At 39.1% G+C, this 17,422-nt stretch overlaps 1 protein-coding gene across 2 annotated transcripts in view; it reads left to right on the forward strand.

Annotated features, from left to right (window-relative positions):
• EDIL3 (EGF like and discoidin domains 3) overlaps nt 1-17,422 on the forward strand; it is a 238,745-nt gene that overhangs the window by 48,536 nt on the left and 172,787 nt on the right. The gene's annotated exons all lie outside the window — the stretch shown is intronic.

Here is a 17,422-nt window from a genome sequence, read left to right on the forward strand (position 1 = left end):
ATGAAGAGCCCATAAGCAGCATTTTGAATAGCTTAAAAATGTAGTTAATGCTGTGCTTTCATCTCATAGATCAGGCTCTCATGGCAACCCTGCAGAGTTATGAATTTCATCATAAATGACCACAATTCATCATATTAATCATATTTCATCATAAATTACCCTGATTGTTCATTATTTCAGCTGTAGCTTATATGTTTTTTGGACTCCACTGAAGATGCAATTACTTACAGAAAGTTACTTGTCACCTCTTATTGTTTAAATGATAAATTAAATTTTGGACTCATTGCAGTGATTTGTTTTTACTCAGGCTACTCTTCGCAGGATTACAATTTTGAGAAAACGAAGAACTTGAAAGTTTCTGTAGCCTGAATCAAAGCCAGATGCTGGCATCCTGAAGGGCCTTATTTGAGTAGCTTAGACATAAGGCCAAAATTTCTGCATTCTCTGGAGCCACATAAATATTTAGATACTATTACACTACTTAATTATGTCTCACAGTGATGCAGTTTCTTGTGAAATACAGACATTTTATTAATTCAAATGGAAAGCCAGGTAGGTTTCTTGAAAACATAACTAGCAATATATTTATTTGTACGATTAAATATATACAGATTTACATTGTATAAATGCCGTCTCTTTACAATGGAATTAAATTTTGCTACCTATGAGAATTCGTATTCTTTACATACCAATGATGTTTTCAATTTAATCAATTTTTAGCAAGATCATCTAACTAAAATTTTTTATCACGATAAGACTGAACTAGTGACAACACCAACACAAGTTTTACAGTGAGACACTGTGTTTTTTTGTTTTGTTTTTCCAACCCCAAAATGAAGTAATGGTAATTTAATGTCAAAATTTAAGGGAGAAAGCCTCTTTTCCAAATCATTTCCATGTGGGACTTTATGCTGACTGTGTATGAGGCATATTGAGCAACACTGAGCTGAAAACTGAATTAATATTATATTTATTCTGTGTTGTAGCAACGTTCATACCCTTGCCAGTACAGGATCCCAAAAGGAGCTGCCATTCACTCATAATGAATTCTCCCACCTGCTAGCTTGATTTATTTTTTTTTTTTTAATAATTCTCATTGACCTTTTAAAGGAACAGAACAACAAGATCTGATTGCAAAAGGCAAGCAATTTTGGAATCTATTCCTAATTATTGCCCAGATAATCCCTTTTGATTTTTGCCATTGAGAGGGTGATAATGACAGCAAACCTGTTGGGTGCCTGAAAATCCACTGGCATTCAGAGCCTGGCTTATCTGATATTATCTTTTACTGCCTTCTGCTTATTTTTCCTCTCTCCCCTTTTTAATTTCTGTGTGCTTGAAGAAAAATTGAAATTTGAGATATGACTAGAGATGAAAGAGTCGTGTAATGGGTGGAAGTGATGCTGTTGGCTCATGACACGAGATATATTAAGGGATTATTCAAATAATACTTTTCTAAAGTATTTTTTTAATACTCAGGAAAAATACTTTAATGTTCTGGGAGGCAAGTGTTTTTGGATGGACTGGAAAAAAAGATGGTGACTTATTTGCAATAAATATGTGGTTAATTACACCTCTGAACATCTCATTTTATCTATAAGTCTGGAGAGAATGAGTTCAATGATTTTCCTCACACCACATTTATTCCTGTGTAAACACCTTCTGAAGACTTTGATGGGATTTTTACCTTTTTATTTTAATATAGAAAAAGAAAAAAATCAAGATATGGGTGAGTGTAGACAGTGCATGTGTCTTTATGCATTCTGAAACAAACAAAAATAAGAATTTGTACTGCACACGGAAAAGAACTCGAGTTCTCGGGTTTTTCATAATAGAATAAACATCATATTAATTAAACTTATTTAAATCAAGCTTTTAGCCTGTAGGTGTGCAATCAGAGAATCACTAACCTGTCAGTGGTGAATCCCCATATTTTTGTTATCTTTTAATCCCTTTGGCCCTGAAGTAGAAAGTAACAGCAGACCTTAAATTCTATCATGTATAATTAACATTTCCCGCATGTGGTGGTGATAGTGACAATTTTCTTTTGCCATTTTGGCATAAAAATGTGTCCCATGGGATTACATTACATTACATTACTGAAAGAAAGTCTCACAGGAGCATCCTTATTAAAAAAACAAGTTTCAAGAGAGCTTTGCAAACTCTGTAGTCGGTTTTTAGCCTCATAAATAAGTAATAAAAACACAAGCATTGGCATCTCAATGCATTTCATGTTTAAAAACTAAAATTATTATGACTTCTTCCTTTTCTTTTTATCCTGCTAATCACAAAATTCCAGGATACCCCTGGAGGAGGAGATGTTATTTCACACTTAAAACTTTTTGCTGTGACAATGAGATGTGGCAACATTTCTTGCACTGCACAGTGTTCCTCTGGTGACTTGGAACTTTTGATTTTTTTTTATTTTTATTTTTATTTTTTTCATTTCATCTGATCTAAAAATTCTGCCTATGGAAGGCCAGGCAGCAGCAGACACAGTATCAGCCACTGCTCTGCTGGTGTTTTCCGCAGGAGAGTCTTTTGGTGTCATTTATCACATAATTAAATGGAATATATCACTGCCTATTTACCATGTGGGGGCAGAGCACTGTAGATTAAAGGTGGCCTGGAATTCTCTCTGAAAAGGGGAAAAAGGCCAGGAATTCAAAGCAGAAAGTCTCTGTTGGAAGCTCCAGCATTGTGGAAGAGGATGGCCAGGCAGCAGGGCTGGTGTTTGATTCAAGTTGGAGTTTTTACATCAGGTTAGACACGTAATGAACATTTCGAATCCACTTCACAAAAATGCAGGGAGAGAGGGAGGTGTGTTGTGTCCAGGAGGCACAATTCCTGCCTGTGCTTGTGGTTCCCAGCTGGACTGCAGGCAGCTAAGAGAACCAGGAGAAGAGCAGGACACACGGAAAAAGATGGGAAAATGGACGTGCTCCCTCCAGAGAGGAACAGAGATGCTCTAAATTCAGCGATACCATAAATTACCAACACCATAACATTGCTCCCCCATTTGTTACTCACTGTGTTTTGGGTTTGTAAGCTGGAGTTCAGAATACAGTCCAACTTAAAACAAGCAAAAACATTTCAGGTAGACAACCTTCTTTCTGCCTGGCAGGAGGGTGCAGCCAGGTGGGTGTCACAAGCAACCAGGGACAGGAAAAGGAGGAACAGCCTCAGGCTGGGCCAGGGCAGCTCAGGGTGGAACCAGCAGGAATTTCCCCATGGAAAGGGAGCTCAGCCTGGAAGTGCCCAGGGAGGGTTGGGGTGCCCATCCCTGGAGGTGTCCCAGCAATTCCTGAATGTCCTCTGGGCTGGGGACAAGGTGGCAACAGGCACCATCCAATATCTTGGATGTCTTTTCCAAACTAAATGATTCTGTGAAATATGTTAGCCACACGGACATCTAAAAGCGATCTTGACAGATTCTGACATTTTTTTTGCTTAAAAATACAAAGTGAAGGGAAGGAGAGGAGGGAGAGGAGCAGTGTGACACAATTCCTGCACCCGAACAGCCGGGGAACACACGGGCATTAGCTAAACACCTTGCATGCCAAAATGATAATTAGCACCACATTTCTGAAGGATTAGGAATCTCAGAACTAAAATCAGCTATGTGTACATAGAAGTGGTTTGATTTGGGAGCACCTGTGAGCCTGGTTTCCATTTAATTTGCTGTTCAAGACTGGGAGCACAAAACCCGCAAGATTCTCAGTGCTGGCAACTTCTTTGTCTTTCAAGTGCCCCTTTGATGTCCATGGAATGAATTGCACTTCAAGTCAGGTAAATATCTGAAAAGTTAGGATTATTGTGAGGCTTCTCATACAGCAAGTCTAGAATTGGAATTTAAGATTTAGGAATTACTTTTGTGGCCACTCTGCGGCTGATTGTCAAGGCATTTAAAATTGTTAGTGGCATTTCTCAAATGCTGAACTGCAAGACCTTCTAAGAGCAATATCACAAACAGCATTCTTTAAATAACCATCTAAAATAATACTTGTTTGGATGCTGGTGGTGTTTTTTATTGGGATTTTAAAAAATTTTCTGTGAATTCTTAGCCATTGACAAGATGTCTCTTTTCCTGCTTGGATTCTGGCAGGGCAATAATCCATATCAAAGTGCTCTGGCGTGCAGGAGAAAGGAAATGGTCGAACTGGCTTTTAGATCTTAATTCTGACAGGGATTGTATTTTCCCCTTAGCAAAAAAACACAACAAAACAAAACAAACAAACAAACAAAAAAACCCCCAAACAAACAAAAAACACCAAAAAACCCCCTCAAAAACACCAAAAAATGCAAACCAAACAACAACAACAAAAAAATAACACACACAAAACAGGAAAACAAACAAAAGCAAAGCAAAACAAAGATCCTGCAAACAAACAAAGCAAAAACCAAACCCAGCTGACCAAGGAAACAAAACAAACTCAACCAAAATCCCTAAAAAACCAAACAAAAACCAAAAACCAAACAAAAACCCACCAAAACCAAAACAAACAAAACATACAAAAAAAAAAAAAGGGGAAAGGAAAAAAACGCCAACAAAATAAGCCAAAAACATCCACGAAAGCTGACCACCAAAACCTACAAAGCAACCAAACAAAAGGAAACAACACAAAACAACAAAGCAAAATTTAATCTTAAAATTTAATCATAAAATTTAAACTTAAATTTAAAAATTTAAAATTTGAATCCACTGAGCTTCCTAATATTTCCACAGAACTATAGGAAAAAATCAGTCACCATCGCTTTGACCAAAAAGTTTCACTTTCCCAGGAGGAAATGAGACCACATATAAAGGTTGATCTCCTTTCTTTATGGCTACTGAGTTCTTTTGGGTTTGTTGTGCCCTGAGAAATGCCCTGCTCAGATTCTCTGATGTAGTCTGCCACTGAAAAGATGAATGTTTGATACTTTTGCTTCTGTTTTGTGCTCACCTGGAACTTTGACCTACATGGCAACAGTGAGGTGCAGGCACAAAACAAAACAAAAAACAAACACACACAAAAAATATTCCCCAAACCCTCAAACTAACAGAAAATATCCAGACTCTTGCCAGATTTGTTCAGTGAGATAAAAAACACTTTTATTCACTTAATATACTGCTAGTAGAGGAATGTGGCCATTGTCAGTCATTTATTCCTTCATTATAAAAGCAGCAAGAACTGGAGGTGGAATCATGCAATTAGTGATATCACAGAAAGGGGATTTTTGATATCTATAGAATCTGTGCCACCACTCACTTTTGGTTTTCTTTTTTGGTTTTTTTTGAGGTTTTTTTTCTGTTTGTTTTGGTTTTTGTTTGTTTTTGTTGAGGTTTATTACATAGAGCCAGGCGTAATCCAATCACAAGCTCTACTGCTTAATTTTTGAATTTTTTTCTTGGCAGAGGTGGGTGAAATCACTTATGTTTGGTATACCAGAAGTACATCAACTCTTGGGCAATATTTGAATATTTGATACAGACTGATGGGGCAGTGGGGTTTAAGGACTAGGTAGTAGAATTGTTAGATAAATCACCTATGGGGACGCACTAATGGGCCTCATATCATTTTTGTGGGATTTTTTGTAGTTTTGCAGGTTTTTTTGTGCTTTTGGGTTTTTTGTTTTGGTTTGGTTTTGGGTTGTTTGTTTTGTTTTTGGGATGGCCATAAGCAGAGGTGTGTTTGCTGGTGGCACACAAAATTTTTATTAGTCTGTGTTTGGTTCTCCCTACTCAGATTGAAGTTGCAGCAGGAGCAGGGCTTTGTAACAAAAAAAAAAAAACAAAAAACCTACAAAAAACCAACACCAAAACAAAAAAAAAAAAAAACCCCAATGCCTCCCAGAAAAATCCAAAACCACCCTGGAACCCTTAAAACATCAACCAAAAAGTAAAACCAAAACAACCGAACAAAAACCCACAACAAACAAACTGACAAACAAAAAGCCCACACCAAAATCAATACTCTTTGGGCCTGATTTATTAGAAAGTATCTGATTTCTTTAGGACCAGCTATCAGATGGATTAATAAAGGAATGGATGACTGTGAAGAGGTACTGATAATTTTGCTGTTAAAAACAGAAACAACGAAAGACCCCAGGAAATAAAAGTTCATGGAACTTACATCTCATGCTGCTGAATAGATTAGCATTTCTAGAAATGTTTACAACTGCAATCTCCAACCAGTGATTTTGAAGATAAATACAGAGGTCTCTAGCAGTGATAAATGCAATGCTTTTCATGGTTTTGTTTACTCTAAAGTACTTTGATCCCGGTTTTTAATCTATTTCCATGCTAATATGTTTTATCTGGGAAGACCCGTTGTCTTCATTTCACTCCCGACAATGAAACTTACCAAATTTACTTCATGTTTAAGTTTTATTTATTCATTTATAGCATTCTTCAATAGCTCTGTAGTGGAGGGCAATAGTGCCTGGCTTTGATCTGTAATGACTCAGGGTGGTTTCTATTGTGATGCCTTGTAGATTGCTTTCAATAGTTGAGCTTTTCAGACAGTGTTGTCAGCCTTCCTTGGCAGCTGCTGAAAGGAAAATATTCATATCACATTGTCTTCCTTGCAGTCACCTACCAGGGTAGGTGAATAAGGAACGAACAGGTTGAAAAATGCAGAAATTGTTGTTTGAGCTGACTTATCTTGAACTTTATAAAATATACTGGTACTTCAATTGCAGCTTTCATAACTGAAATAATCTTATTTCTGAATAACATAGGAGGAGAATTCAGCAAATACCTTTGTCCAGGGTAATAAATGTCTGCTTCCTTTTAGGCATTTTTTTTTGTACAACAAAAGCAGAGTATAATTTTTTTTATTGATTTCTCCAAATTGTCTTGCATGCCTCTTGCATATTTGGATTCCAGCAAGACTAGAAGGAGCCATTTACAGCAATTCCTGGGTTAGTAACCTGGCGTTCTGAAACTCCACTGAGACATAATTGATATGCCACTAGAATACACTAAAGGACTCGAGTGTTTCTGGATGCTTCTTAAAAATAATAGCTTTAAACTGCATAGCAAGAAAGCTGCAGCAGGTAAGTAATGAGGGGAAAATCATAAAAGGCTGTACACAAATGGAAAGACAAAGACTACTAAACGAGGCTGAAATAAAAAAATAAAAAAGAAAAACACCAAAAAAAAAGTCTGGATAAAAAGTATAAAAACTAATCAGAAACATATGAGAAGTAGAAAATGTGGTTTAAATGCTGGACTGAAAACGAGACAGGAAATTGGAGGAAAGGATAGAAGGAATACTATGAGGACATTAAAGCCCAATAAATTGTCTTAAAAAATTGTGGTTCAGTTAATGGATTAAAAACAATTCAGACACTGCTGCTGTTGACAATATTGAGCTGGAGCAACACCTTGGAGTTCAGGGATTTAATTTGGGCTGGCAGCAGCGTGGGACAGGTACCCTTTGGATTTAAATGGATTCTGCTGATCCCGTTGGAAGCTGTTGTGTAACAGCTCATGACCCTGCCCCAGAGCTCTGATCCAACTCCCTGGAAGAGTTTTTATTTTGCTTCCAACTTTGCTGGGAGATTTTTTGGCCCTCGAACCTGCAGGGGTGCCAAGTGCTGTGCAAACTGTGCTTTTATCATCCAGGATGTTCAGTCTTTGCACTCCTCGTTTTTTGAGGCAGCTTAACCTGGGGCAGCAGTGGCTGTGCCCTGGAGCCAAACATCACATCTTCTGGGGCAAAAAAACCGAATTTAGGGCAAGGGTGATGTCCTAGCCCCACAGTGGTGACTAACTGTGGGTGTAACTGCCTCGTGGTCTGGGACAGCTCACTGGAAAATGAATTTTCAGAGAGTTAGTTTGAGGTCAAGATATCAAAGCAAGGAAATGGCAGCAATTAAAATGTTTGTAGATCCCAGCAATACAGTGCTCAGACAATAATTTGACTTTGGGAAAGGGTGGAATCAGCATCTATTGAAAATATAACTAACTAACTAACTAACTAACTAACTAACTAACTATATAAATAAATAAATAAATAGATAGATTAGATAGATAGATAGATAGATAGATAGATAGATAGATTAGATAGATAGATAGATAGATAGATAGATAGATAGATAGATAGATAGATAGATAATATATAAAACATTGTACTGCTGTACTCCAAAAAATAAAAAGCTCCCCTGGCAAGCACATAACTGCAACATACAAAAAAAACCCCCACAGGTGATTCCTTTAATGAGGCTCACAAATAGAGAGGAAAAAAGAATTTCCTAATGAGCCTGTGGGTTGTATCTAACACCTTCATTTGAGAAGAAATACGTTGAAATTCAGACTGGAATTTTATAATCTATTTATCAGTCACTGTAATTGTGACCTCTTTGTCAAGATCAGGCTGCAGCAACATATTTGTGCACTCACAACAACTCTTTTATATGTTCTGTTGGTGAATAATGAGGCTTCTCTAATCACCTGGTTGTGCTGTAACTACTGTGTTGTTTGTTGCTGGCATAAATTGCCTGTGCAGCAATGGCAAAAGATAAAAAATAACACTTGTAAGTGTAGGATGGGAGCTGAACTGGTGTGTATTTTGTGTTTTGGGTGAAAGGAGAAAGAAAACTGAATGAAGTTAATTCTAGCAACACATTTAAAAATAAGCTGAAGAACAAGAAGTAGGAGATTGGTGGTAATCACAGAAGTCGATAAAGAGAGCGCACATATTCCACTGGTCTGGTGCTAATCCCACACAAATCCATGTAAAGACTTTGTTCTTAATCTGAAAAAAACCTCACAGTCCTCTGCTGTGACATCCCATGTTCACAGATGTGGAAAGTGGAAAGGGATCAGTAAGGCCTGATGTACATTTATAACTTTATTTGTACCCGTCAAAGTGTAATCACCTTCCTCCCCTTTCTCCTGTACACTGGGTGAATAAATTAATTCATTTTGTTATTTTTATTTTAATAGCTTAAATTTATTTGTGAATATGTATTCATAACACTAATTTTTCTCACTTCCTTATTAGTATTTTTCCTTCCCTTTGGAATTTACCCTATCCTTAGTCCCGTGTTTTAAAAATAAATACACTGCATGCAGATACAAGACTGTGTTAAGGGTCAAAGAAGACCAACTGCATTTCAAACATGAAATGACATGGGCATCCTGTCCTAATTAACAGGGTTTGCATTGCACTGCACTGCTTTACAACCACACCACGTTACTTGGATGTAATTAATAAAGCAAAGCTGCAGGAAAAAAAAAAAAACACAAAAACAAATAAAAACATAGAGACCAGTTAGATAATTCTCCTTTTTCACCACTGTTAAGCCAGACTGGGAGACCACGTTTGTTTCCAGATCTGCTGTGGGCTGTGGGATGTATCTGGGATGCTGAAGGGCAGGTTAGTGACTTGGTCTTGTGAGCAGAAGCAGTTACCATGCACTTCATTCCTCCACAGTTTGGTTGTCTTGTGATGCCAGAGAACAAACTGATTAGTTTAGGTGCTTTTGTCTGTGTTCAGAAGCTGAAAGAGAGTGGTTGTCTGGCTCAACAGTCCAGGATCTATATGTGCTGTTATTAAAATAGCATTTTAGCTCCCTGTTACGACAGAGCATTGTAAAAGCATCACATTCTTGGTCACTCCAATTGTGAACATCTGTAATTTACTCTTTTCTGTCTGACTTCTTCCTTTCTCATCCTTTCTCAATGACTGTTCCCAGCTCTTAATTTTCAAATGTTTCTCGATAGGAGCAGTGATGGTTTCCAAGCAGCTTTTTTAAAGCTTGGTTTACAATGTACAGCAGGTAATAAAAATAAATTAAAAACCACTGCCAAGAATACAGTTTGTGCAGTGTGGCCATACTGAGATGATGTTTTGGCATATATAAACTGTTTCTTCAATATTCTTGTAAACCACTGTGTAGGGAAGTGGCTGTAACAGCGCGAGGCAGCGCCTGCAATGTGAGAGCAACAAATGGATTTATCACAGCCCAGTCTTTACCTTGGCTAAATCTGTGTTTAGGTGTTTATGTGCCCTCAGAGACTCACAGTTCCTGCAGTGCAGCGCCCATCTCCTCAGGACAGGAGGACAGGAGCTCCTGGAGCAGGTCCATGGAGGGACAGAGGGGATTCAGGGCTGGAGCATCCCCGTGCCCAGGAAGGGCTGAGGGAGCTGGGGCTGCTCAGCTGGAGAGAGCCCAGAGAGAGGGGCCCCAGCCCTGGCTGTCCCCAGCTGTCCCTGGGTGTCCCCAGGTGTCCTGAGTGTCCTCATGGGTCCCCCTGTGTCCCAGTGTGTCCCAGTCTGTCTGACCCAGTGTGTCCCAGTGTGTCCCAGTCTGTCCCAGTCTGTCCCAGTGTGTCCCAGTCTGTCCCAGTGTGTCAAGTGTGTTCCAGTCTGTCTGTCCCAGTGTGTCCCAGTGTGTCCCAGTCAGTCCCAGTGTGTCCCAGTCTGTCCCAGTTTGTCCCAGTCTGTCCCAGTTTGTCCCATTCTGTCCCAGTGTGTCCCAGTGTGTCCCAGTGTGTCCCAGTCTGTCCCAGTGTGTCCCATTCTGTCCCAGTGTGTCCCAGTGTGTCCCAGTCTATCCCAGTGTGTCCCAGTGTGTCCCATTCTGTCCCAGTGTGTCCCAGTGTGTCCCAGTGTGTCCCATTCTGTCCCAGTGTGTCCCAGTCTGTCCCAGTCTGTCCCAGTGTGTCCCAGTGTGTCCCAGTCTATCCCAGTGTGTCCCAGTGTGTCCCATTCTGTCCCAGTGTGTCCCAGTCTATCCCAGTGTGTCCCAGTGTGTCCCAGTGTGTCCCAGTGTGTCCCAGTGTGTTCCAGTGTGTCCCAGTCTGTCCCATTCTGTCCCAGTCTGTCCCATTCTGTCCCAGTGTGTCCCAGTCTATCCCAGTGTGTCCCAGTCTGTCTGTCCCAGTGTGTCCCAGTGTGTCCCAGTGTGTCCCAGTGTGTCCCAGTGTGTCCCAGTCTATCCCAGTGTGTCCCAGTCTGTCCCAGTGTGTCCCAGTGTGTCCCAGTGTGTCCCAGTCTATCCCAGTGTGTCCCAGTCTGTCCCAGTGTGTCCCAGTGTGTCCCAGTCTGTCCCAGTCTGTCCCAGTGTGTTCCAGTGTGTCCCAGTCTGTCCCAGTGTGTCCCAGTGTGTCCCAGTGCAGGGCTCTGCTCCAGCCCCAGGCTGTGTCCCAGAGCCCCGGGCAGGGCTGATCCAGCAGTTCCTGCCCAGAGCAGAATTCCTGCCCTGGGGTCTCCTCTGGGACGTTCCAGAGCCACGGGGACACAGTCCTGTGCCCTGGGGTGGCCCTGCTGGGGCAGGAGGTGGCACCAGTGACCCTCTTTGCCCCCTTCAAGCTGGCCCATCCTGGGGCTCTTGCCTGGTGCCTTTAGTTACAGTGAATCTGGTAGATTCATTATTTAATCCGATTTTATGTCATATTTGAGAAAGGTCTAGGAAGAAACCTCATTTACAAGTATTTAGTAGAATTTATACAGGGGTCTTTTTAAGCCTGAGAGTTTCAGATTTCACTCTGTTTGTGGACAAGCTGGAACAAATGAGGTAAAAATTGCATTTATCCTTTCCAGAGGCTCCTAGCAAAAATGACCTAGAGGATTTTCATCATTCATCCACAGAGCTTACATGGTACTGCCAGCTGCATTGTCCAAAACAAACAGAATCAGTTCTTTATTGCAGCTGATAGCTGTAATGCCCTTACTATTTCATATCCCTCACACAAGAGGCTCGTGTCTGCAGTGCCTAATTGATATTCTGAATGTGATCACTAACATCACCTTCCTGTACAATCAGAAGGAAAATTATGAAAACTGGCACTTCTGTTGTATCACATTAGGTGACGTGTCTTTTTTGACGGTGGCAGGGCAAAAAAAACTAAAAATCCATGTGACCAAAAAATGTGTGAAATGAATGCAGTAAGGCTTGTTAACTGTAATGATGAAAAGTTACAGAATATTTTGCTTTATTCTCTTCATGCATAGGATTTGGTGTAACAAAACAGGGCATTGTGGATGGTGCCCATGTAGGAAAGCTTGTTCAGTGCTGGCATGTGGGTTGAAATGGTCATCCGGAGTTCGTGTGGGTTTTGAAAGTGAATCCCTGGTTTCCTCCACTGCTTTTACTCCTGCCTGCAGACTGATTTTGGTGGGGAAAATCTGAATTCAAGTGGAGGTTCTCATTCTGAACCAATGCCCAGTCACTGGGGCACCCTGGGATCGCATGGTGAGAAATAATTAAACCTGAAGCAAAATCCACAATCTTCATATAGTGTAAATATGAAAACCATCATCATTTCAATAGTTTTGGCATCTCTTGTAAGAAAATGTTGCCAAATAAGGTGTTTAGGAGTGGATATCAAAAAATAGAAGTAACTAGAAATCAGTGTATACTTTTCAAAGTGTAATGAGAATATGCTTAGAACTTATATTCTGCAGTACTTCATTTTGGTGGAGATAGAAGGGTATAATGAAGTGTAATCAGAGTTTAAAAACTGTTAATGATGACTTTTTAATTGCACAACTTTCAAATTTGGATTTGCTTAGGATGGGAAAAGATAAATTCACCAGTGCTGAGATTAAAGATTGCCTAGCAACCAGAGAATGAGTATATCTAATGTAGGGAAAACAAAGGAAGAACAAACCACTTTCACTTCCATATATATAAAGTATGTATAAATATAAAAATGTGGAAATAAATATATTGTGTATGCACAAACATAGACATACACCCTAGTTCTTTCAAATTTCCAACCTGAAATGCTGTGGATCATAAAAAAAAAAGAAAAAAAAAAGAGAAATGGAGAGGCAAAAACAAGATCTAAGATGTGGATGAAAATTGGGCATTCTCATTTAAAAGTGATAAATCCACAGTGAATGTTTTGGTTTTGTTTTAAATTGTCCTGATTCACTGATGAAGTGAAAGTAGAAAGTGGAAAGAAAACAGTCAAGACCAGTAAAAATATGTATCTGAAATATTTTAAGTGTGTAAGGACAAGAAAGAAAGAAGATGTCACATGCCTAGAGAAGATCATAACCACTTAGAACTGTTAATTTTGAAGGACTGTGCTAATGACTAAGCTATGTGCATTAATGGTTCCTGTGTGGAAAATGGGATGGGCAAGAAATGTGAATATTTTATTAACTGAGACATTTTGAGTGAACACAATGCTAAAAATCTCCTGATCAGCTTTAAAAGTAAAGGACAAGCAACTAGAAATGACAAGGTATATCTGTCATGACTCAGAATGTCTTCTGAAAACTTTAATTTAACAAAACAAATTAATGGAGAGACAGTTTAGCCTAATTGCCCTGTGCAGAAAGTCTTAAGGTCTTATTCATTCCCTTTTCATAGACCCTTCCACCCCTTAGATGTGAACAGGTGCAGAAAATGCAGGTTTATTCACCCGAGCCTCAGCAAGTGGCAAAAAAACCTGTGTGAACACAAAAATCCACTGTGTGAACACAAGTGAGGTGAGCAACAACCAGAAAACCAAAGCAAAGAGTGCAGGGACTGCCTGGGGAATGTTTTGCCAGCTTTGTTGAGCGTGCAGAGAGAAGGGATGTGGGAGGCTGTGTTGGTGAGGACCAGAGTATTTTCATTAAAGGCATTTTTCTTCCCTCTCCCTGGTTCTGCAGGAAGCATCCCTGCTGCTGGCTGGGGCTGGGTGCTGGGGCTGGTGTCGCCCGTGCTGTCAGCTGAGCAAGCAGGGGAATATCTCTCTTTTTTTCCTTTGATGGAACACTGTCTCGACTGATGGCAGCTTTTCTCAAACCTGCACGGCAGCCTGTGCATGGAAAGATTTCCCACAAGTTGTAAGAATATTCAGAGCTGTGTTATATAACCACATTCCCCCTTTAATCATTTTTGATCCGTTTTTTACTAATGAAGATGTGAAATGACAGGAATAGTTCATATTCTTCTTTTTCCCCACAGAGCCTGTTGGCATAGAAATGAACTCTCTGTAACCTATGGAAGAGAGAAGAGTTTACTTTTTAAGCTGTTTTCTGTTTCTACTTTTGTTTCATATTGTCAAACATCAGATGTTCAAAAGGTCTATAACACAGCAGGCTGAAGTGCAGTGACCTGCTGCTCTTTCACATTCAAATTAATAAAGTAGCTCATGGTGTAGACCTTTAGAAAGGCAAGAGATTATACTTTTTTAAGGCAGAAGGGGATTTATTATGATAGAAATTAATCTCTGCAGACATTACTTTAGGGCTTTATTCTAACTCTTGAAGTAGGGACACACTTTTACAGTATTGCACCATTAGATTAAATCCAAACCTTAAGTCAGCACTTCATCTTCACCCGGGATTAATGTCTCAGCCCCGTCCCAGAGTGGGATTCAAATGGTAATTCTCTCATTAGAATAATCTGATTTTCTTTTTGCAATGCCATCTCAGGTTTAGAGAAATCAGCTGGTGCATCTCCTCAGATTACGAGACCAGAAAAAGCTAAACTTAGAAAACATTTTTCATACTTGGTTTTACACAAGTTCATTGCAGCTCTCCACAACTACAGGTTACAGCTTAAGTGCATAGAATCTCTTGATCACAGAAGCTTTCAGAAGTAACCACCTTGATTTTCATGAGATTGTGACAAAATCATGACATTTTTTACTCTGAGGTTTACATTCTCCTGTAGTTTTCTTGTCCAGCAAGAGGACATTCCAAATTGACAATATTGCTTCATGTATTTTCTAAAAGTATTTAGACACTGCCAGGAGTTCTCTTGCTAAAAATTTAGCTGAACTTTCTACCTGCACAGTAAGCAAATCAGCCTAGAAAAGAAGCAGAAGGAGGTAGATGAGCTATTGGTATCCAGAAACCTTATTTTTCAAATAATAAGTGAGACAATTTAATTATTCCAACTGTCTTTTTTACCTTAGGAGAAACAAATTATCTGCCTCACCATTAAATCTGAGGAAACAGCTTACAAATTTCTTAAAAAGAACTGCAGAGCTCATCTGTTTCCATGTTCACACTTTGCATCTCTGCACAGGTGTGTCTTCAGCATGATTTATGGTTCTGCTTCAGCTGTGGAGAAATAGGTGTGGACTTGGGCACTGTGCAGCTGATTCTGTACATCAGGAAACTTATTAAAGCTCTTTTTCTGAAAATTTATTTTAACATGAGAATGCTACAGGTGGCAAGAACTTTCTCAGTCTTCTTCTGGAGTTTAGGTGCTCTTCTTGGCTTCAGAAGTGGTGCTTATTTTTGCTATATATATATACCAGATTTCTGTTGACTGCTCATTTTTTGTTGCTGCCTGGAGATTTCTCTTTTGGAACAAGTTTTATTCTCATGAAAGCGAATGGCCGTTATTTTTATTTCTTTTGAAAGAGCTTGTAAGATAATCCGTATTTCCTGTAGCCACATAGGAAATTGAGTACAATTATGGCTGCTGCTTTAGACAGAAATGATGGCCCTCCTCTTCCCATCAGTGGTGGAACCAAAAGTTTTTTAAAACACATGCAGAAAATACCATGTCTCCCTAAAAATCTGTGTGTCTAACATCATAAGCTCATATGTCATTCTCTTTGCAGCTACAGTATCAGCACATTTACCTCAGTATCAGCTGCTGTGTGTTTCACTGCCTCATTATATAATGTATACTCAGTGTGTTCGTATTTATATTTAATGCCCACAACATGAAAGAATAAAGAGGGTTGATTTTTTTCCATGCACGCTCGCTGTTTCACAGAATGTGCTCTATTTTTAAATTATAGAAGGAAACGTGGCCCAGACACCCGAGTGCTCTTTATTCAATCACTTCTATCATTACAGTTTTGAAATGTGAATCCACGGGATCTTTTTAAGGCAGGTTTCTTTCTTTATCATCATATCATTGTCTCAAGCAGATGTCTCTCAGAGCAGCAGTTCTGCCAGAAAGCCTAATAGTTATCATTCTAGGTGTTATAGTTGAGGGAAATTGTCTCCATTTCAGGCTAATGATGTTGTGCATGGGGACTGGAATGCTTCTCTCAGGCCTAATTCAGGATACCTTAGCTTTTGGCAGGTATTTCTGCCCCAGGAACCATAACACTAAATAGCGAATAGCTTTAAGTTGGATTAAACAATTCTTTTCCATGTTTCTGTCCTTTTTTCTTTGCAAATTAATTAGTGTATAATAGGGGCAGCTGGCTGGTCTATCTGCTTTTGGGATGAGTGCTTTGTGAAGGTTGTGGGATGGAACTTCTCCCTCTGCCCATCTCCCTCACCCTTCACGTCACAAAAGGCGTTTTCATAAACTGTGAATTTCTGCTCTTGACAAGGATTGATGGGCAAACTCTTAACATCACAGAGTGATGCATTATTTATACACACAAGGGTTGGGCTCCTTCTTTCAGGCTGTCCTCTGCTGTCATGCACAGAATTAAACCCCTCAGTCAGGAACCACACAGTGTTTCATTTCTGTGGGGTTTTATGGGATCAAAAATAAGTTATATCAATGTTTAAAGTTCAGCAAAGAGTAGGTGTGCAACTTCTACCCAACTCCCCACCACTGCCTGCTTCTGGAAAGGAGCAATAGTTGTGTATTCAGTATTTTATTGAAAAGCATGTGGCTTAAAAAATAGTTACGTCAACATGTGGGAAAGAGCATGAAGAACTTGAAGAAAAATTTTTCTCTGGGGTTTTAATGAAAAAGATTTCATTTCATTGGCTGACTTATTTGTTATGGACAAAAATCAACACATTCCTTAAAGAAAAAATCCTAGGTTTTATGCAAATATATCAGCATTTTATTTGCATTTTGCTGTATAATTTTCACTGAGGTTGGAGAATCAGGGAAGGTTCTTAATTAAAATTCTAATTTTGAGTGTGCATGGGTGTCTTTGATTTTATTCTTTTTGTCATCCTTTTTTTTTTATTCTTAACCAATCAAGGTTTCCAAAGAGAGGATGGACCATTTACTCAAGAAGTAATTTCACTTCAAAGTGTTATGAAAAAAATGAAAAATGAGCAGAAAAATAATAATAATTTTAAAAATCTCACAGATTTAGGACCCTTTGATACTAAATCAAGTATCACAGATTTATGTACTGTCCTCAGACAATTTTACACTTGAGAGGTCATGTAAAGAAAAGCACAAGGTTAGTCAGACATAGGAAAGACAAACATGAAATACTGTTTTTATTTGACACTGAATCTTACTGGAATCTTTTCAGAATATCTTAATAAAAGTACAATAGTAATTGTCTTTAGATTTTTTTTCTCATTAATAATTGAATTTCTCCTGGAGTGTTTGTTTAATTTGCAGAAATTTGTAAAGTTACACAATCTGTTACACAAACAGCATATTGCCAATCACCATGGAAAGCCATCAGCAAGAGAGCAGATTCCTGCAAGATTTATTGTAAATTATACAATTCCTTTCTTGGGTTTATTTTACTCTTCCATTCACAAAATCTCTCAGGTTAAATTATAAAACCAGCGTTGTGTTAAATTCTGTGTCACAT

The sequence above is a fragment of the Lonchura striata genome, chromosome Z, assembly GCF_046129695.1.
Source record: "Lonchura striata isolate bLonStr1 chromosome Z, bLonStr1.mat, whole genome shotgun sequence".
NCBI classification, from domain to species: Eukaryota; Metazoa; Chordata; class Aves; order Passeriformes; family Estrildidae; genus Lonchura; species Lonchura striata.